At 37.5% G+C, this 22,994-nt stretch overlaps 1 pseudogene; it reads left to right on the top strand.

Moving 5' to 3' along the window:
• The first annotated feature begins 994 nt into the window (after nucleotides 1-994).
• On the top strand, nucleotides 995-1,976 carry LOC110586525 (annotated as a pseudogene).
• Nucleotides 1,977-22,994: the final 21,018 nt, after the last annotated feature.

Raw genomic sequence — 22,994 nt, 5'->3', positions numbered from 1 at the left:
AGCAAGTTACAATCAGCAGGCAAAGCAATATCGAAAGGGGCTGAGAAAGAACAATGAAAGATGTGTGAATTATGTGTATAATTGAGTATAATTAAATCCTTTTGCTGAGAGAAATGGAGGTGTAACAGTTACTCACACTTTTTAGCTGCTCTTATCAAGCCCCCAGTGGAAACCTTGGAAGGAAGCTGCAAAAGGTGTAAATTCTGCACTGGGCAACTCTGCTCAAGTTCAACTCTGAAGTGGCTCAGACCACTTACTGTGCATACTTTCCAGTCCTTGTTTGTGATATAGCTATGATACTAAAACTTGATTGTGGTTAATTAGCTTAACCTATTAAATTACTGAGTTGTTTAATAAGACATAGTTTGGTTAATATTTTGGCAGCAAATCAAAAAGTATACCCTATATATTATCTGGATTTCTCATCCTTCCCTTCAAAATCAAACATACTTTTCCACAAAACCTCCAACTATCCCAAAAATGAAGTTTATTTCAGAACTTTAAATTCCCTGTTTACTTGATTCAGGAAGTTGCTGTGTTCATTACCTTGGCGGGGGGGGGGGGGGTACATTTTTCAGCTACTGCAGCCCAGTGTTCATACCAAGAGCTTATGCTGCTTAGAATCTGGCATTTCCCTGGGTATTACTGACCTCTTTTTACAGCTGTAAAAGCAGACAATGTATTGGTTCCTAGGCCAAAAATCACTTTGTCTATGCATCATGGTGTAGAAGTGTGGAGTCTTGATCCAACACTAGCCCATGGTTCTTGAAGAGGAATTTGGTTTTGCTCACAGATAACCCTGCCTACAAGCTCAAGCCAAGGTGGGGCGGCACTTCATCTGAGTAACCAACTGCTTAAACCTCTCACCTTTCATAATAGATATGTAGATAGGACAGAGTACCAGAGCCACTGCCACCAAGTCCAGACCCAATACCACATGCCACCAATGCCCACCAAGCATGCACTGCCAATTCCTTTTGGTTCTAAGTCCAGTATGGCAACTCTTCCTTATCAACTGATTCAGAATCTTCTTAAGGAAGACCATACCGCCAGAATAAGATTACAGTTGTCGGGGTTGGTGCTGTTGACATCTTAATGAAGGACTTGGCAGATGAACTTGCTCTTGTTGATGTCATGGAAGACAAACTGAAGGGAAAGATGATGGATCTCCAACATAGCAGCCTTTTCCTTAGAACACCAAAAAAACTGTCTCTGGCAAAGACTATAACTTGTCTGCAAACTCTAAGCTGGTTATTATCACAGCTGGGGCATGTCAGCAAGAGGGAGAAAGCCATCCTAATTTGATCCAGCATAATGTGAACATCTTTAAATTCAACATTCTTAATATTGTAAAATATAGTTCAAACTGCAAGTTGCTTGTTGTTTCCAGTCCACTGGATATCTTGACCTATGCAGCTTAGAAGATAAGTAGCTTTCCCAAAAACTGTGTTATTGGAAGTGGTTGCAATCTGGATTCAGCCTGGTTCCATTACCTAATGGGGGAGAGGATGGGAGTTCACCCATTAAGCTGTCATGGGTGGGTCCTTGGGGAGCATGGAGACTCTAGTGTGCCTGTATGGAGTAGAATAAATGTTGCTGGTGTCTCCCTGAAGAATCTTCACCCCGACTTAGGCACTGATGCAGATAAGGAATAGTGGAAAGAGGTTCACAAACAGGTGGCTGACAGTGCCTATGAGGTGATCAAACTGAAAGGATAGCCATCCTGGGCCACTGGGCTGTCTGTGACAGATTTGGCAGAAAGTATAATGAAGAATCTTAGGTGGGCGCATCCCATTTCCACAATGATTAAGGATCTCTACAGAATCAAAGATGATGTCTTCTTTAGTGTTCCTTGCATCTTGGGACAGAATGGAATCTCAAATATTGTGAAGGTGAATCTGACCCCCGAGGAAGAGGCCCTTTTGAAGAACAATGCAGATACACTTTGGGGGATCCAAAAAGAGCTGCAGTGTTAAAGTTTTCTAATGTTGTACTACTTCACTGTCTAGACGACAACAGGATTTTAGTTGGAGGCTGTGTGTATTGTCCTTATTATCTGATCTGTTACTCAAGTAGTAATATTAAGAGGGCCTAGGGAAAAAATACCAATTCCCTAAAGTTACAAATAGGAATGGTTCACAAAACCCTGCAGCTATATCCTGATCCTGGATGATCCCTATCTTGGGCCATTCTAAATTGGTTCATGTAAAATAGTTCGACCACCTCAGAGGCACCACTGCCAATGTCACATATGTTGTGGTTGCTCTTCAAACCAGATGTGTATTTACTGCGTGTTATAGAACTTCTGGTTTCTCCACTCAGTATGCCAATCCGACTTTTTTTTCCTCCAGTCAATCACATCTTGGGATCTACTAGATAAATTCAATATTGCATGTATTGTGCATAGCTCTTCTAAAGGATCTTATTTTGTATACTATATGTGTCAGAATATGGTATACATTGCAATATAATGTAAAAAGAAAGATCCACCTATAAACAATGCAACCAAGTGCCATACCAACTAAAATACCAAATAAACTTTGAAGAGTGAAAAAAAAAAAAGAAACAGATATGACATCCACAAGTGTTACTGATGCTATGAATATGTCTTTAATCAGCAGTCATTGCTTTAAAGCTCTTCCCAGAGAGTACAGCTTTGACTCACCCATTCAGATAGTACTTTTGTGAATGCTTCTTCCCTACTCCCCATGTTTCCTTCCAGTAGAAGAATCTCAATGAGAAAACATCTTGGCTTTTCTCTGCCCTAGTTAGCTAATCTTACTGGAGAATCTGGAAAAAGAAACTGAGTACGAATAAGCTAGACTCCTTCACTTTCACTTGGGAAAAGAGTAAATATTCTCTATCTCTCCTAAGACCTTTGTGAAGGGCCTTCCCTGCTCTAGTGCTGCCTGATACTGTGTAGATGTGTCAGTCTGTTTCTGGGGTTCAGTAGTGGAGCTTGCCCACTTGCTTAACACTTAGAAGCCACATTTTCCAAAATCAGCCATATAAGTAATGAAGGTGATATTTGCAACCTCCATCTGCTAACTGATATATTTTATTTTTCAGTCAATTGGGAATGTTTCATAAAAAATGTATCTTTATTGGGCCCCAGCTAACACCCAACAACTACTGAGTCCAACGGAAAAAAATTTAATTTAATAAAGACCGACTCCCACGCCATCGATTCATTCGTTGAGGTTGAAAAGTTCTAGCCTAGTGTCACTTACACCAATGTATAGGTAGAGCATATTAAAATGAACCTTCTCAGAATTGCCTTCACTGAGTCAGACGTTAATGTTGGTTTTTACTGGAAGTCATTATGAAAAAGGGCTGTGTAAAATAACATATGTATCTACTGATTGTTAAAAACATTATCTGTTACATGTCTGTTGCTCAACGTCTCACTTGTTTATCCCATGTGGAATTTTTACTTCAGAATTTAGAAGCAGGAGAATATTGTCTTTACTCTAAAACTGGTATGCTTACTCAGCAAGGTAAAGATAACTGTGTAACCTATGATAATTCTCTCTTTTGATTTCACTAGCAGGAAATCCCTGAGCCAGAGTAGTGCTCAGGGACAGGAATTATAATAGCCAATATGAACAGCATTCTTGCTTCATTCTCTTCATAGTTTCAGTATCTAATTTCCATTTTAAAAACCTGCACACAATCAGTTTTGTAGGCCATCCCATAGTCTTTAGAATATAAATAAATACAGTTAAAATAATATAGCAAAATTAAAGCAAACAATTTCTAGTTTCCAGTCCAGCATGTAAGGAGCTTGAAAGTCATCACCCCTGACCTCGCAATAAGAAAAATGCTGGACAAACTAAAAATCAACTATTCTTCTTAGATCCCCCACAGGACTGAGGTCCCTGCCGTCCCCATCTCTCAACTGAACAGACAGATGGTTAGATACAGACAATTATAATTTATCAAAGCAGAATCCCAGGAACAGAAACGTCCACAAGGATCAGTACCAGAATGGGAAAACTTAATCTGTAATTGATGAATTGCTGGAGGCTCAGTGAAGGAAAGTTTGAGAGTTAAAAATCATGGGGGGTGGGGGGGCGCCTGGGTGGCTCAGTTGTTAAGCGTCTGCCTTGGGCTCGGTCCTGGGATTGAGCCCTGTGTCAGGCTCCATGCTCAGCGGGAAGCCTGCTTCTCCCTCTCCCCCACTTGTGTTCCCTCTCTCACTGTGTCTCTCTCTGTCAAATAAACAAAATCTTTTTAAAAAATAAAATAAAATAAAAATCATAGGGTGATCCAGTTTTAGGGAGGCCTCCATACTTTTTGTGAGTTTTACTTCCAAGAGCCTTACCAGACTCTCAGTGAAGATTGGAGAGAAATCTCCTCTTGCTTCAGGCAAACAACAGCCACTTTGAAGTAGGCCTAGACAATTCTGTTCTTCTTTTCACAAGGCCTGCCCTCAAGATAAGCTATTGTACCAGAGCCTAACTAACTAGGTTTTAATCGGTCTAACCAATGCAGGAGAAGGGAAGTAACTCCAGCCAACTCTAGCCTTTCTATCTCACCTAAAGAGGAAACAAACAAAAAACCTCAACAACCACAACAAAATCCAAAACCAAGAAGATCACAACCAGAGGCACAGACTCTCTAAAAGACTGACACCTAATCATAGGATTAGAGAATGCTTCCCCTCCCCTAAACAGCTTATCACCTCATCGGGAGGGCCTCTGTATAGTAACAGGGGGATACAACGAAAAGAACTGTGTGTCCTAGATCTTATTTAAGAAAAAGTTTCTAGGGAAACCCAAGGAAAACAGCAGAGACAAAAACAAGGACACCAGAGGAAATTTTTGCCTGTGACACATACGGCCGCAGCAAGAAGTAAACACAGCCTAACCCCTAGCCACATAACCATAAAACCTCATGTTAGGGGCCTATTTACCTTAGTTCCTTTTTTACAGTACATCATGTCTGGCTTTCAACCAAAATTGTTTTAAGAGATAGAGCAGGCACCAAAACCAAACTCAGATATGGCAGAGATGTTGGAATGATCAGAATGGAAATGAAAACAACTATCATTATATGCTAAGAGTTCCAATGGAAAAAGTGGGCATGATGCAAGAACATGGTTAATGTAAGCAGAGAGATGGAGACTCAAACCAAGAATCAAAAGGACATGCTGGAAATCAGAAACACCATAATAGAGGGTGCCTGGGTGGCTCAGTTGGTTAAGTGACTGCCTTCGGCTCAGGTCGTGATCCTGGAGTCCCGGGATCGAGTCCCACATCGGGCTCCCTGCTTAGCAGGGAGTCCGCTTCTCCCTCTGACCCTCCTCCCTCTCATGCTCTCTGTCTCTCATTCTCTCTCTCGCAAATAAATAAAATCTTAAAAAAAAAAAAAAAGAAACACCATAATACAATTCAAGACTGCCTCTGATGGGCTCATCAATAGACTGGACACGACTGAGGAAAGAATCAATGATCTTGAAGAAATGTTAATAGAAACTTCTAAAATTGAAATGCAATGAGAAAAATAAATCAAAAAGACAGAGCAGACTATCCAACAACTGTGGGACAATTATAAAATGTATAACATATGCATAATGGGAAAATGAAAGAGAAGAAGAGAGAAAAGAACTGAAGAAATATTTGAAGCAATAATGACCAAGAGTTTCCAAAATTAATGACAGACACTAAACCACAGACCCAGGGAGCTCAGATAACAGCAAGCGGGATAAATACCAAAAAATCTACACTTTGGCATATATGCAAACCACAGAAAAATAAAGACAAAGAGAAAAATTTGAAAGATGCCAAAAGGGGGGAAAACCTTACTATGAAAGAACAAATAGAAGAATGTCATTCTTTTTCATTGCAACTTCTCTTTAGAAACCATGCAAACAAGAAGAGAGTGAAATATTTAAAGAAAAAATGCCACCAATCTAGAATTCTGTATCTAGTGAAATTATCCTGTAAAATTTGGAATATGGTTCCAGTCTCATCAGAATTTCAATGTCCTGATAGTGCAGCAGCCTTTGTATACCTCAGGAATTATGTAATGGCTTAAAGAGTGGCTGTACTGATCACTCCCTTCTTTGAGCCTTCCATAAGGAGGAAATTTCTACATGCTTGCTTTAAAAAATAACTTCTTTGCTGAACTGAAATAAAGAGTTGTCTGTTTCTAGAAGAAACATTTTAGGGACTTCAGTACCAACCAAGTAGCAGTATGCTTTCGCATCTAGCAGGCTAACTAAGGAAAAGAGAAAAGACACAAATTACTAATGTCAGAAATGAAAGAGGAGCTGATCCTTGATCCCATGGACATAAAACAGACAATGAAAAAATTATGCCCACAATTTGGTAATACAGATGAAATGGATCAAAATCTTAAATGATGCAATCTACCAAAACTCATCAAGGAGAAAAATGTGAACTATATCTACTAAAGAAATTGAATTAATAAGTAATGCCTGTCAAAACAGAAAGTATCAGGCCCAGATGAATTCACTGGTGAATTCTACCAAACATTTATGGAAGGAATTATAACAATTCTCTACAATCTCTTCCAGAAAATAAAGCAGAAGGAATATTTTCTAACTTATTCTATGAAGCCAGCATTACCTTAATAACAAAACCAGACAAAGACATCATGAAAAAGGAGAACTATAAACCAATATTTTTCATGAATACAAATATAAAAATCCTCAACAAAACAGATTGCAAATTGATTCCTCTCAGGTATAAAAGGAATTATACCCCACAACCAAGTGGTATTTATGCTGGGTATGTAGAGCTGGTTCAACATTTGAAAAATCAATGAATGCTTCATCAGCACCCACTTCAGCTTTAGCCTTTCTGACAAGGTGCCCACTGGGTGGAGAGCCCAGGCAGCTCATGCCTGCCACAGCTCCAGCCAGGCAGCAGAAGTCCCCAAGCACACACAGTCTACATGGAAAATGATCATACACAAGACCATTCCTTCAAGTTTAGAAGTAGCTGTTCTGCCTAATCCATAGAAACAAACAGAGAAAGTCAAGCAAAATGGGGAGACAAAAGAATATGCTCCAAAAGAAAGAACAAGACAAAAACCTCTGAAAAAGCACTAAATGAAACAGAGATTAGCAATATGCCTGATAGGAATTTTAAAGTAATGATCATAAAGATGCTCATCAAGCTGGAGAGGAGAGTGGATGAACTCAGTGAGACCTTCAGTAGAGATAGAAAGTATTAAAAAGAACCAATCAGAGTTGAAGAATTCAAATAACTGAAATAAAAAAACACTAGAGGGAATCAATAGCAGACTAGCAGATACAGGAGAAATATCAGCAATCTGGAAGACAGGGTAATGGAAAGCATTTAAGCTGAACAGCAAAAAGAGAAAAGAATTTTAAAAATGGGCCTAGGTTAAGGCATCTGTTGGATAACATCAAGTGAACAAACATTCACATTTTAAGGGTCCCAGAAGAGTACAAAAAGAGAGAGAAAGAGGTAGAAAACTTAAATAAATCATAACTGAAAACTTCCCTAACCTAGGGAAGAAAATAGACTTTCAAGTCCAAGAAACACAGAAAGCTCCAAGGAAGATGAACCTAAGGAGGTCCACACCATGACAGAATAATTAAAATGTTGGCACCTGGGTGGCTCAGTCGTTAAGCGTCTACCTTCGGCTCAGGTCATGATCCCAGGGTCCTGGGATCAAGCCCTGCATCGGTCTCCCTGCTTCGTGGGAAGCCTGCTTCTCCCACTCCCACTCTCCCTGCTTGTTTTCCCTCTCTCATTGTGTCTCTCTCTGTCAAATAAATAAAATCTAAAAAAGAATAATAATAATTAAAATGTCAAAGGTTAAAGATAAAGAGAGAATTTTAAAAGCAGCAAGAAAGAAGCAAAAAGTTACCTACCAGGGAAAACCTACGAGGCTATCAGCTGATTTTTCAGCAGAAACTTTGCAAGCAAGAAGAGAGTGGCATGATATATTCAAAGTACTGAAAGGGAAAAAATCTACAACCAAGAATACTCTACCAGCCAAGATTGTCATTTATATTTGAATAATAGAAAGATTTTCTCAGACAAACAAAAGATAAAGGAGTTTATCACCACTAAACCAGAAAGATTAAAGGGACTTCTTTAAGAGGTAGAAAAGAAATGGCCATAATTAGGTCTAAGAGAATTATGAATACAAAAATGTAAAATATGACAACATATACATAAAATATGGAAAAGGGAGGGAAAAAAAGGGTTTTTTTTAAGAATGTGTTTTGAACTTCAATGAGCATCAAATTAATATAGACTGCTATATATTTAGGATATTATACATGAACTACATGGTAACCACAAACCCAAAACCTATAACAGATACAGAAAAAAGAAAGAGAAAGAAAATGAAACATAACACAAGAGAAATTCTTAATCACAGAGAGAGCAAGAGAAGAAGAAAGGAACAGAGAATAACTACAAAAACAACTTGGTAAACAAATAACAAAATGGCAATATGTACATACCTATCAATAATTAGTTTAAATGCAAATGGTCTAAATGCTCCAATCAACAGACACAGGGTGGCAGAATGGATTAAAAAAACAAGACCCATCTATATGCTGCCTAAAAGAGAATCACCTCAGTCGTAAAGACACATACAGACTGAAAGTGAAGAAATGGAAAAACATTTACCATGCAAATGAAAGTGAAAAAAAAAAAACTGAAGTAGGAATACTTACATCAGACAAAATGGACTTTAAAACAAAGATTGTAACAAGAGACAAAAAAGGGCATTACATAATGATAAAGAGATTAATCCAATACGAGATTATAATGATTATAATTATCTATGCACCCAACACTGGAGCACCTAAATACATAAATATTAATGGACATAAAGAGAGAAATTGATTGTAATACAATTATAGTACGAAACTTTAACACCCCACAATGGATATACCATCCAGGCAGAAAGTCAATAAGAAAACAGTGTCTTTGAATGACATATTAGACTAGCTACATATGACAGATACATGCAGAACATTCCAACCAAAAACAATAGAATACATATTCTTTTCAAGTGCACATGAAACATTCTCCAGAATAAATCACATGTTAGGTCACAAAACAAGCCTCAATAAATTTAAGATCAAAATTGTATCATGCAAATTTTCTAATCAGTGATACCGAGACTAGAAATAAATCAGGAGAAAAAAACTGGAAAAAATATGAACACATGGAGGCTAAACAGCATGATATTAAACAACCAATAGGTCAATTAAGCAATCAAAAAAGAAATTAAAAAGTACAAGGAGACAGATCTGTGATTTAACAGGACAGATCTGTACCTCTGAAAAAATAATGCAATATATGTTAAGAAAAAAAGAAGAAGAAGAAGAAGATAGCAGAAGGGGAAGAATGAAGGGGGGGGAATCGGAGGGGGAGATGAACCATGAGAGACGATGGACTCTGAGAAACAAACTGAGGGTTCTAGAGGGGAGGGGGGTGGGAGGATGGGTTAGCCTGGTGGTGGGTATTAAAGAGGGCACGTTCTGCATGGAGCACTGGGTGTTGTGCACAAACAATGAATCATGGAACACTACATCAAAAACTAATGATGTAATGTATGGTGATTAACATAACAATAATAAATTTTAAAAAAATACAAGGAGACAAAGGAAAGTGAAAACAGAATGGTCCAAAGTCCTTGGGGTGCAGCAAAAGCAGTTCTAAGAGGGAAATATATAGCAATACTGACCTACCTCAAGAAACAAGAAAAAACTCAAATAAAAAAATCTAACCTTACACCTAAGGAACTACAAAAATGGTAACAAACAAAGCCAAGGTGAGTAGAAGAAAGGAAATAATAAAGATCAGAGTATAAATAAATGAGATAGAGACTAAAATAACAACAGAAAAAAAATCAATAAAACCAAGAGCTGGTTCTTTGAAAAGATAAACAAAATTGATAAACCCTTACCCAGACTCACCAAGAAAAAAAAAATAAAGGAACCAAATAAATAAAATCAGAAATGAGAGAGAACTAAAAACTGACATTACATAAATAAATACAAAGGATTATGAGAGACTACTATGAAAAATTATATGCCAACAAATTCAACAATCCAGAAGAAATGGATACACTCCTAGAAGTATGAAATCTTCCAAAACTGAAGTAGGAAGAAATAGAAAATCTAAACAGGTCAATTGCTAGTAGCAAAATTGAATCAACAATAAAAAAAAGTATAGAAAAAAAAGTTCAGGACCAGAAGTATTCACTGGTGAATTCTACCAAACATTTAAAGAATGTTCTTCCCAAACGAGCCTAAAAAATAGAAAAGGAAAGACAACTTCCAAACATGTTCTCTGAGGCCAGCATTATCCTGATACCAAAACCAGACAAAAACACCACACCAAAAAAAAAAAAAGAAAGAAAGAAAGAAAAGAAAACCACAGGCCAATATGAAAATAAATGCAAAAATCCTCAACAAAATATTAGCAAATGGCATTCAAAAATACATTAAAGGATTTTTTACCACAATTAAATGGGATTTATTCCAGCGATACAAAAATGGTTCAATATTTACAAATCAATCAACATAAACAAAATGAAGGATAAAAATCATATGAATCATATGATCATCTCAACAGATGCAGAAAAAGCATTTGACAAATTCAACATCCATTCATGATAAAAACTCTAAACAAAGTGGGTTTAGAGAGAACATACCTCAACATAATAGAGAGCATAATGAAAAACCCACAGGTACCATCATACTCAATAGTAAAAAACAGAGCTTTTCTCCTAAGATCAGGAACAAGACAAGGATGTCCACTCTCACAACTTCTATTCAACATAATACTGAAAATCCCACCCATAGCAATCAGACAAGAATAGGATATAAAAGCCATCCGAATTGAGAAATGAAGTATAAAAATATCACAATTTGTAGATGACATGATTCTATATATAGAAAACCCTAAAGACTACACCAAAAAACCACTAGGAGTAATACCTGAATTTAGTAAGGTTGCAGGATACAAAATTAATACCCAGAAATTGGTAGTGTGTCTATACACTAATAACAAAGTGGTAGAAAGAGAAATTAAGAAAACAATCCGATTTATAATTGTACCAAAAAGAATAAAAATACCTATGAATAAATTTAACTAGGGAAGTGAAAGATGTGTACTCTGAAAACTATAAAACACTGGTGAAGGAAATTGAAGATGACACAAACAAATGGAAAAACATTCTATGCTCATGGATTAGAAGAATTAATATAATTAAAGTGTCCATATTACCCAAAGCAGTCTACAGATTCAATTCAATCCCTATCAAAATATCAACTGCATTTTTCACAAAACTAAAACAAATACCCCTAAAATTTGTATGAACCACAAAAGACCACAAATAACCAGAGCAATCTTGAGAAAGAACAAAGCTGGAGGTATCCCAGTCCCAGACTTCAAGATACACTAAAGCTGCAGTAATCAAAACAGTATAGTACTGGCATAAAAGTAGACACACAGATCAATGGAACAGAACAGAGAGCCCTGAAATAAACCCACACTTATATGGTCAATTAATATATGACAAAGGAGGTAAGAATATACAATGCAGAAAAGATAGTCTCTTCAACAAATGATGCTGTAAAACTGAACAGCTACATGTATAAAAATTAAACTGGATCTCTTTCTAACACCATACAAAAAAATAAACTCAAAATGGATTAAAGACTTAAATGTGAGACCTGAAATCATACATTAGCTGTAGCAACATTTTTCTATATATATCTCCTGAGGCAAGGGAAACAAAAGCAAAAATAAACTATTAGGACTACATCAAAATAAAAAGCTTTTGCACAGTGAAGGAAGCCATCAATGAAACAAGGCAACCTACTGAATGGGAGAAGGTATTGCAAATGATACATCCAATAAGACTTAATATCTAAAATATATTAAGAACTTCTGCAATTCAACACCAAAAAAAGAAATAATCTGATTTTAAAATGGGCAGAGAACCTGAATAGACAAACAGATGGCCAAAGAAGACATACAGATGACCAGAAGACACATAAAAAGATTCTCAAAATCACTAACCACCAGGGAGATGCAAATTAAAACCACAATGAGATATCACCTTATACTTGTCAGAATGGCTAAAATCTAAAACACAAGAAGTAGCAAGTGTCAGTGTGGATACGGAGAAAAAGGAACACTTGTGTGCCATTGGTGGGAATGTAAATTGGTGCCACCACAGTGGAAAACAGTGTGGAAGTTCCTCAAAAAGTTAAAAAAAGAAATATCATGTAATCTAATAATTCCACTTCTGGTCATTTACCAAAAAAATCTACAAACACTAATTTGAAAAGTTATATGCACCTCTATGTTAATTGCAGCATTATTTACAATAGCCAAGTTATGGGAGCAACTTAAGTGTCCATCCATAGAAATGGAAATAGAAGATGTGGTATATATATATAATGGAATATTACTTAACCATAAAAATGGATGAGATCATGCCATTGATGACAACATGGATGGACCTAGAGGGTATTATGCTAAGTGATATAAATCAGACTGAGAAAGACAAATACCATATGATTTCACTCATATGTGGAATCTAACAAAAATCAAATGAATAAAAACAAAAAGCAGAATCAGATCTTTAAATATAGAGAACAAACTGATGGTTGCCAGAGGAGAGGAAGGTAGAGGGATGGGCAAAATGGGTGAAGGAGAGAGGGAGACAGACTTCCAGTTATGGAATGAGTAAATCATAGGAATAAAATACACAAAATAAGGAATATAGTCAATGATATTGTAATAGTGTTGCATGGTGACAGATGGTAGCTACAGTTGTGGTAAGCATGGTGTAATATATAAACTTGTCAAATCACTGTTGTACACCTGAAATTAATGTAACATTGTGCATCAACTACACTCAGACTAAAAAAAGAAAAAGAAAGAAAAAGATACAATCCTGTAACATGAATTAACTCTTCTATTTTTTTTTTAAGATTTTTTATTTATTTGACAGAGAGAGACACAGCGAGAGAGGCAACACGAGCAGGGGGAATGGGAGAGGGAGAAGCAGGCCTCCTGCTGAGCAGGGAGCCCGATGCGGGGCTCGATCCCAGGACCCCGGGATCATGACCTGAGCCGAAGGCAGATGCTTAACGACTGAGCCACCCAGGCGCCCCTAACTCTTCTATTTTTAATTTTGGTAATTTTTGTTGTTTAACTCTAGAATCTCATAGAAATTGGAACATTTCTAAACGGCTGTGTCTTACATCCTCTCTTACTCAAGCTTGTTTGGGAATTTCATCCAATTTTTATTTGAGGGGGAGTTGAAGGTATTTCAGCAAAGCAAACAACTGAATGATGTGCCAGCCAAAACCTGAAATGTTTGTTTTAGAATGTTTATATTTTTGAATATAATAAAGTCTGTCAAAATAACAAAAAAAGGAAAGAAAACCAATGAATGTAATTCATGACAATAAGCTAAAAAGATAATTCACATGACCATATCAATAGATACAGAAAAAACATTTGATAAAATCCAATGTCCATTCATGATAAAAACTCTGAGCAAACTAAGAATAGAGGGAAACTTCCTCAACTTGATAAGGAAGATCTACAAAGAATCAACAACTTCATACTTAATGGTGAAAAACTAAAAGCTTTACCACTAAGAACAAGAACAAGGCAAGAATGTCCCCTTTCACCACTCCTTTTTAAAATTTGTACTGGAAGTCCTAGTAATGCCATAAGGCAAGAAAAAAGTATACAGGTTGGGAAAGAAGATATAAAACTGTCTTTGTTTGCAGATGATATGACTGTCTATGCAGACAATCCAAAAAAATTGACCAAAAATCTCCTGAAACGAATTAGCAATTAGAGCAAGGCTGCAGTCTACTAGGTTAAAATGCAAAGGTCAATTGCTTTCTATATGCCAGAAATAAACAACTGGAATCTGGTATTAAAAACATAATACCATTTACATTCACAACAAAAAAAGAAATACTTAGGTATAATCTAACAAAAAATGTATAAGAATTACATGAGGAAAACTACAAAACTCTGATGAAAGAAATCAAAGAAGATCTAAATAAATGGGGGGTTATTATGTACATGAATAAGGAGACTCAATATTGTCAAAATATCAGTTCTTCTCAACTTGATTTTTAGATTCAATGCAACCCTAATAAAAATTCCAGCAAGTTCTTTTGCAAATATTGATAAACTGATTCTAAAGTCTGTATGGACAAACTAAGACCCAGAATAGCCAACAGAATATTGAAGGAAAAGAATAGATTTGGAGGACTGATACTACCTGGCTTTAAGAATTACTATAAAGAGATCATAATCAACACAGCACAGTTTTGGTGAAAAAACAGACAAATAGACCAACAGAACAGAATAAAGAACCAAGAGGGCGCCTGGGTGGCTCAGTCGGTTAAGCGACTGCCTTCGGCTCAGGTCATGATCCTGGAGTCCCGGGATCGAGTCCCGCGTCGGGCTCCCTGCTCAGCGGGGGGGTCTGCTTCTCCCTCTGACCCTCCCCCCTCTCATGTGCTCTCTGTCTCTCTCAATCTCTCTGTCTCAAATAAATAAATAAAATCTTTAAAAAAAAAAAAGAACCAAGAAATAGGGGTGCCTTGGCGGCTCAGTTGATAAGCGTCTGACTCTTGATTTCAGTGTGGAACATGATCTCAGGGGCATGGAGCCCTGGGTTGGGCTCCCTGCTCGGCAAGGAATCTGCTTGAGATTCTCTTTCTCTCCCTCTGCCCCTCCCTGCTGCTTGCACACACTCTTAATTAATTAATTAATTAAATCTTTAACCAAAAAAAAAAAAAAAACAACCAGAAATAGACCCAGACAATTACAGTCAAATGATCTTTGAAAAAGGAGCAAAGGCAATTCAATGTTTAAAAGATAGTCTTTTCAGGGACGCCTGGGTGGCTCAGTCCTTAAGCGTCTGCCTTCGGCTCAGGTCATGATCCCAGGGTCCTGGGACTGAGCCCCGCATCCGGCTCCCTGCTCAGCAGGAAGCCTGCTTCTCCCTCTCCCACTCCCCCTGCTTGTGTTCCCTCTCTCGCTGTGTCTCTGTCAAATAAATAAATAAAATCTTTAAATAAATAAATAAATAAATAAATAAATAAATAAATAAATAAATGAAAGATAGTCTTTTCAACAATGGTGCTGGAATAACAAGCCAGAAAGGAATCTAAATATAGACCTTATACCTTTCACAAAAATCAATTCACAAAATGGATCATAGACCTAATGGTATAATACAAAAGTATAAAACTCCTAGAAGATAACATAGGTGACCTTGGGTTTGGTGATACTTTCCATATATAATACCAAAAGCATAATCCATGAAAGAAAAATAAGGTAAATTGGACTTCATTAAAATTTAAAATTTCTGAAAGAGACTGTTATGAGAATAAAAGTTTCCAAGTCACAGACTAGGAGAAAATATTTGCAAAACACATATATGATGAAGGAACATTATCCAAAATACATAAAGAACTCTTAAAACTTGACAATAAGAAAACCAACAGCTCAATTTAAAAATGGCCAAAAATCTGAATAGACACCTTATACAAGAAGATATACATATGGCAAATAAACATATGAAAAGATGTTCAACATTAAATGTCATTAGGGAGGGCGCCTGGGTGGCTCAGTTGGTTAAGCGACTGCCTTCGGCTCAGGTCATGATCCTGGAGTCCCTGGATCGAGTCCCGCATCGGGCTCCCTGCTCAGCAGGGAGCCTGCTTCTGCCTCTGACCCTCCCCCCTCTCATGTGCTCTCTCTCTCTCATTCTCTCTGTCTCAAATAAATAAATAAAATCTTTAAAAAATAAATAAATAAATAAATAAATAAATAAATGTCATTAGGGAAAAGCAATTTAAAACAACAATGAAATACCTGTTGGAATGGCTAAAATCCAAAACACTGGCGAGCTTGTATAGCAACAGCAATTCTCATTCATTACTGGCGGGAATGCAAAAGGTATAGCCACTTTGGAAAACAGTTTGGAAGTTTCTTACAAAACTAAGCATACTTTTACCATACTCTTTAGCAATTGTGCTCCATGGTATTTACTCAAATGAGTTGAAAACTCTTTTTTTAAAGATTTTATTTATTTGAGAGAGAGAGCATGAGAGGGGGGGAGAGTCAGAGGGACAAGCAGACTCCCTGCTGAGCAGGGAGCCTGATGCGTGACTCGATCCCAGGACTCCAGGATCATGACCTGAGCTGAAGGCAGCCACCCAACCAACTAAGCCAGCCAGGCACCCCTAAATGAGTTGAAAACTTAATGCCACACAAAAACCTGCATACAGCTATTTATAGCAGCTTTATTCGTAATTACCAAAACTTGAAAGCAAGCAAGATGTCCTCCACAGGTTAATGGATAAATAAAATGTGGTACATCCAGACAATGCAGTATTATTCATCACTAAAAAAGAAAGGAACTATCATGCCACGAAAGAACATGGAGGAAACTTAAAAGCATATTGCTGGGTGAAAGAAGCCAATCTGAAAAAGCCACATACTGTATGATTACAAAAATAATGACATTCTGGAAAAGGTAAAACTATGGAGACAGTGGAAAGATCAATGGCTTCCAGGTCTTGGGGGAGGGAGAGTAGGATTAATAGAGGACAAGATGGGGCTCCTGGGTGTCTCAGTTGGTTAAGCATCTGACTCTTGATTTTGGCTCAGGTCATGCTCTCAGGGTTGTGAGATTAAGTGCACAGAGTGTGGGGCCTGCTTGAGATTCTCTAGCATCTCTGCCCCTGCCTCTTCCCCACCCCTTGCATGTGCTCTCTCTCTCTTAAAAAAAAAAAATAGAGCACAAGGAATTTTGGGTCAGTGAAACTATTCTGTATGATAATGTAATGGTGGATCTGTGTCATTATACATTCATCAAAACTCATAGAATGTATACATGGAGTGAACCCTAATGAAACTATGGACTTTAGTTAATAATATATCAATATTGGCTCATTAATTGTAGCAAATATAACACACTGATGCAAGATGTTAATAATAAGGGAAACTGGGGCAGGGGTTAAAGGATGATTTGGGAACTCTTAGTACTTTCCAGTTGATCTTCCTGTAAATCTAAAACTGGCTTGAAAGGGAGGGGGGAAACTTATTAATTCAGAAAATGAAAGCAAGAGAAATAACATTTTTAAAATGTTAAAACATAAGAAAACAGGACATTGTGATGGAAAACAAACAGAAATTCAGTCAGCAAAATTTTAAATACCTAACCCACTCAGACTTTAGCCATTCAAATTTTCAGAAACAGAATATTAGCCATAGAATGTTTAAAGAAATAAAATAAAAACTTAAACAATATAAGTGTGGGGGGGTGATATTGTGATTTATAATAAGAAATATATGTATTTGGTCCTCATCCCCATTTCTGGCACAGAGCTCCTAAAATTCTTGGAATTTCCTAAATGGTAAGAGCAATAAAGGTGTCTTGCTATTTATATCAAGCCCTTTTCAACCACACAAGTTTATGCTAATAAGGAGACTTCTGGAAAGCCCCTAAGGATGAAAGGTGGTTGCCAGGGAAATCAATCAGGTAATTAGAGGACTGGAACTTTTGGCCTTACCCCCAGGCCTCTGGGGAGGGGAGAAAGGCTAGAGATTGAGTTCAGTCACCAATGGCTGATTATTTAATCAATCATACCTATGTAATGGAGCTTCCATAAAAACTGAAAAGTAAGAGATTTGGAAAGCTTCCAGGTTGGCAAACCAGAATCCATCCATGTGTTGGAAGGGTGGTGCACCCCAAACTCCATGGGGACAGAAGCTTCTGTGTTCAGGACCCTTCCAAACTTCCCCTTATGAATCTCTTCATCTATTTATTTGTGTCCTTTAATACCCTTATAACAAATGATTAATCTAGTAAGTAAACTGGTTTCCTGAATTCTATGACCCACTCTAGCAAATTAGTCAAAACCCAAGGGGGGGTTTTGATTTATAGCTGCTCAGTTAGCAGCACAGGTGGCAAGAGAAACTCGTAACTGCTGTCCAAAGTGAGCGCAGTCTTCTGGGACTAAGTCCTTAACCTATGCTATCTGACACTACTTTGTACGTAGATAGTGTCAAAATTGAGTTAAATGTGTAGGACACTAGTCATTGTCTGCTGAGAATTGAAGAGCTGCTTGGGGGTGTTTGAAAAAACATACCCTGGAGGGGAGAAGGCTGTAAAGAATGACCAAGAAAATCTGAAAAAGAACCATACAACTTCTAGAAATTAAATATATAATAAGTGAAGGGGCACCTGGCTGGCTCAGTCGGTAGACCATGCAACTCTTGCCTTCAGGGTCATGAGCTCAAGCCTTACATTGGGTGTGGAGCTTATTTAAAATAAAATAAAATAAAATAAAAATAAAATAAAATAAAATAAAATAAAAATAATAAGTGAAAATTACAACTCAATGGGTTAAGCCTATAGTTAAGTAGAAAAATCAGCCAACTTGAAATTATATCTGAATAAATCAGTTAAGATGCAGTCCATAAAAACAAAGACATGGAAAATACAAGGCAGAGACTTAAGTGACATGGAATATAGAGTAAAGAAGTTTCAAATACATGGAAAATAGAGTAAGAATGATTCACAAACATTTTATCAGAGTACCAGAAAGAGGCATTAGAGAAAATAATGGAAGAAATATGTTAAAAGATAATGGCTGAGAGCTTATCAGAAGTGGGGAAAGACACCAATCCACAGATCAAGAAAGCCTAATAAATCTCTAATAGGAAAATAATAAAGAAATCTACCCATAGACAAATCACTGTGAAACTTCAGAACTCCAAAGACAAAGAGAAAACAAATCTTAAAAGCAGTCAGAAAAATAAGACTGATCATCTTCAAAGGAATGATAAGCAGATTCACACCTAATTTTTCAACAGCAATAACTGAAGCCAAAAAAAGTATAAAATATCAATGTACTGAGAGGAAAAGCTTTCAGTCTAGAATTCTATACATAGCAAAACTGATTTCAGCTGAAAAGAAACTGAAAGGAAAGGTAGTCATGAGCAACTCCTCATCCCCTGTTTGGCCATGTGAAAGTGGTCTTGGGCCCAGAACATTTCCTTACTGAGAGAGAGTGCTTATAGCCTGTGCTGGACTTGTCATCTTATGGAAAAACATCTTTCCATGGTCTGGGCTTAATGTACACTTACACAAAGCACCAGTGACTCTTAGGCATGCTCCTGCTTTCTGTGTTTTAGACCCCAAGGTGGGGTGTGGGGTCCTTCCACTGCAATGTGAAGTGGGATGTGTGCAGCTACATTGCTTAAGTGGGCTGGCCATAGTGGGTGGATGCATTGCAAGGGCTGGAATTCGTGCACTCCCTCTTCCTCTCTTGCTGTAAATAAATGCGGTACTATGTAAGCCTGGTGTGTGTGTTGTCTGTTCTCAGTGACCTCAAATCATGCACTGGTCTCTTCCCTGGGTAGCACCCAATTGCCTTTAACCTTGGCTTCATGGCCCGGTCACCCACTGAATCATGAAACATCAATAAATAAAGCAAAATAAAGACATTGTTAGAAAAACAAAAACTGACAAGGTTTAACATCAAAACATCCTCACTAAGTGAAATTCTAAAGGATATAACTCAGAAGAAGAATGGCTGAAGACAGAAAGTGCAAGATACAAGAAAGACTAATGAAGAAAGATGTTTGGAAATATATGGGCAAAGCTAATTAAATATCAAACGTACATAACCATAATATAATGCTTAATTTGTTGAGAGGAAAATATGCTAGAATTGAAATATAGGTCAATAATAGATTATGATATGAGAGGTAGTAATCACATTTGAAGCATTTTAAGGTCTTCATATTGTCTCAGAATGAGGTAAAGATATTAACTTCAGATTTTGTTGAGTTAAATACAGGTTAAAAAAAAAACCTGAAGTAACTACTAAAAGAGGATACACAGAACATATAATTTTCAAACAAGTAGAGGGAAAAATAGAATGAAACAGAAGGAACATAAGCAAAGTTAATCAATCAAAAAAAAAGTCAGGGGAGGAGGAATAAAACAACATAAAAATCAATCAAAAAGCAAAAACAAACACAGAAATAGGACAAATCAAAAGCATGACAAAAATGAGTCCTAACACGACCAATCACAGCAAACAAAGAGTGTATATTCTGTAATTGAAAGACCAAGATTATAAGACTATAATTTTTTTTAAATTTAGGTATATGATGTTTGTAAGAGATATACCTAAACACAAAGCCACAGAAAGATCAAAGTCAAAGAATGGCAATGAGTGCCCAAATCAATCTTTGTTCCTAGTACCATTCTTCAACAAAAGAACTAGAGGGACACCTGGGTGGCTCAGTCGTTAAGCGTCTGCCTTCGGCTCAGGTCATGATCCCAGGGTCCTGGGATCGAGCCCTGCATTGGGCTCCCTGCTCAGCCGGGAGTCTGCTTCTCCCTCTCCCACTCCTCCTGCTTGTGTTCCCTCTCTGGCTGTCTCTCTCTCTGTCAAATAAATAAAATCTTTTTTATTTAATTTTTTTAAAAGATTTTAAAAATGGTACTAGGTATATCTCTTGTAAACATCATATACCTATTTTAAAGCCCCAAATAAATAAAATAAATAAATAAATAAAATCTTTAAAAAACAAACAAAAGAACCAGAGATCCTTGAAACAGTGGCTCATTTTAGGGCTGGGTTGAAGAATATACAAAATGAGCCTAGAACCCCTTGTAGTGCTAGAAAGTAACAAAGTGCTACACACACACACACACACACAAACACACACAATCACACATGCAAGCAGACACACACCTCAAACAATAGAAAACAAATTGATGGGCATATGTCAAAAAAGACACAGGAGCCAACTGAAAGAGGTTCCAAGGGTCAAGGCTGAAATAATTTGAGCAATAAAATAAATAAATTAGTACTGGATAACCCACAGCACAAAATGAACACTCATGAGTCCATACTGATATAAACAAGTGATCGTATAAAAAGTAAATGGGAAGAAAAAGACAAACCTCCCACACAGAAGAATTCCAAATAATTTATGTAGACACTCTTCTTTCAAGGATGTGGAGCATAACACTCAAGTGTGGGCTGCACATAGTGACTTCCTTCCAAAGAGCCCATTTGCCCTGGTGTGAAGCACAAACATTACAATTTTTCATGTGTGCCATGAATAACAAAGGTTGAGATTAGCATATCTTTTCAATGATTGCATCTTCTTTTATGTCTATGACATGTACCCAGGATTGGCTTCCTCAGCTCCATCCCATCTGCCCTCTAGACCACCTTCTTATACTGCAGGGGCTGAAAAGCTAAAAAAAAAATAAAAAAAAAATAACCTACATTTCCTGATTTCTTGGTGCTTGCTAACGTTCTGGATGCAAGTACCGCCAAATTCAATGCATTTCCTTCATTTTTGATTGCTGCAGTGAAAAGGAGGCTGTTTTTGCTATTTCCACTACAAGAAATGTCATGGAGAAATATCATGGAATTATGAGACCCAATCACAGTGGCCCAACTCATCCTCCCAGTGTCTGTCACCAGCTTGTGGATGCTGATTGGTGGCTGCAGCATCTCTCGTGGCTTCTAGATCTCTGGATTCCAGCTTTCAGGGGCACTTCTGAATTCAAGATATTCTGACTGCTAACACTGTCCTTTAATTAAGTCTTATATATTTTTAAGATTTTATATTTTTATCTTTTTAAAGATTTTATTTATTTATTTGAGAGAGAGTGAGAGCTAGAGAGAGAGCACACACAGGGAGAGGGAGAAAGAGAAGTAGGCTTCCCGCTGAGCAGGGAACCCAATGGGGGACTCGATACCAGGACCCCGGGATCATGACCTGAGCCGAAGGCAGTTGCTTAACTGACTGAGCTACCTAGGTGTCCCATGATTTTATGTTTTTAGAGTACTTTTAGGTTTACAATAAAATTTGGAAGACAATACAGAGATTTCCCATGTACAGCCCCCCCCCACACACAGCCTCCCCCATTACCAACATCACTTATCACAATGGTACATTTTTCACCAAGAATAAACCTACATTGACACATCATAATCACCCCAAGTCTATAGTTTACCTCAGAGTTCACTCTGGTGTACATTTTATGGATTTGGACAAATGTATAATGGTATGTGTCCATTATTACAGTATCATACAGAGTATTTTCACTGCCCTAAACATCCTCTGTGCTCTGCCTATTTATTTCTCCTTGCCCTGCTTTTCTCACCCCTCAGCAACCACTGATCTTTTTACTGTCTCCATACTTTTGCCTTTTCCAGAATGTTGTATAGTTGGAATCATACAGTATGTAGCCTTTTCAGGTTGGCTTCTTTCACTTAATAATATGCCTTTAGTTTCTTCCATGCTTTCCTGGCTTGATAGCTTTTTTTTTTTCTTGAGAGAGTGAGAGAGCACATGTATGCATGCCTACTCACATGAGCAACGGGGTGGTGGGGTTGGCAGAGGGAGGGGGAGAGAGAGAATCTTAAGCTCTTAAGCAGGCTTCATGCCCAGCACAGAGGCCGACGCAGGGCTGGATCTCATGACCCTGAGATCATGACCTGAGCCAAAATCAAGTTGGAAGCTTAACCAACTAAGCCACCCAGACGCCCCTGATAGCTCATTTCTTTTTAGTGCTGAATAATATTTCACTGTCTGGATGTACCATAGTTTATTTATCCATTCACCTACTGGATGACATATTGGTTTCCTCCAAGTTTTGGCAATTATGAATAAGGCTGTTATAAATAGCAGAGTGCGGGGCGCCTGGGTGGCTCAGTTGGTTAAGTGACTGCCTTCGGCTCAGGTCATGATCCTGGAGTCCCTGGATCGAGTCCCACATCAGGCTCCCTGCTCGGCGGGGAGTCTGCTTCGTCCTCTGACCCTATCCCCTCTCATGTGTTCTCTCTCTCTCATTCTCTCTCTCTCAAATAAATAAATAAAATCTTTAAAATAAATAAATAAATAAATAAATAAATAAATAAATAAATAAATAAA

Source organism: Neomonachus schauinslandi, chromosome 5, assembly GCF_002201575.2.
Source record: "Neomonachus schauinslandi chromosome 5, ASM220157v2, whole genome shotgun sequence".
In the NCBI taxonomy this organism is placed as follows: domain Eukaryota; kingdom Metazoa; phylum Chordata; class Mammalia; order Carnivora; family Phocidae; genus Neomonachus; species Neomonachus schauinslandi.
This window is presented reverse-complemented; position numbering and strand designations above follow the sequence as displayed.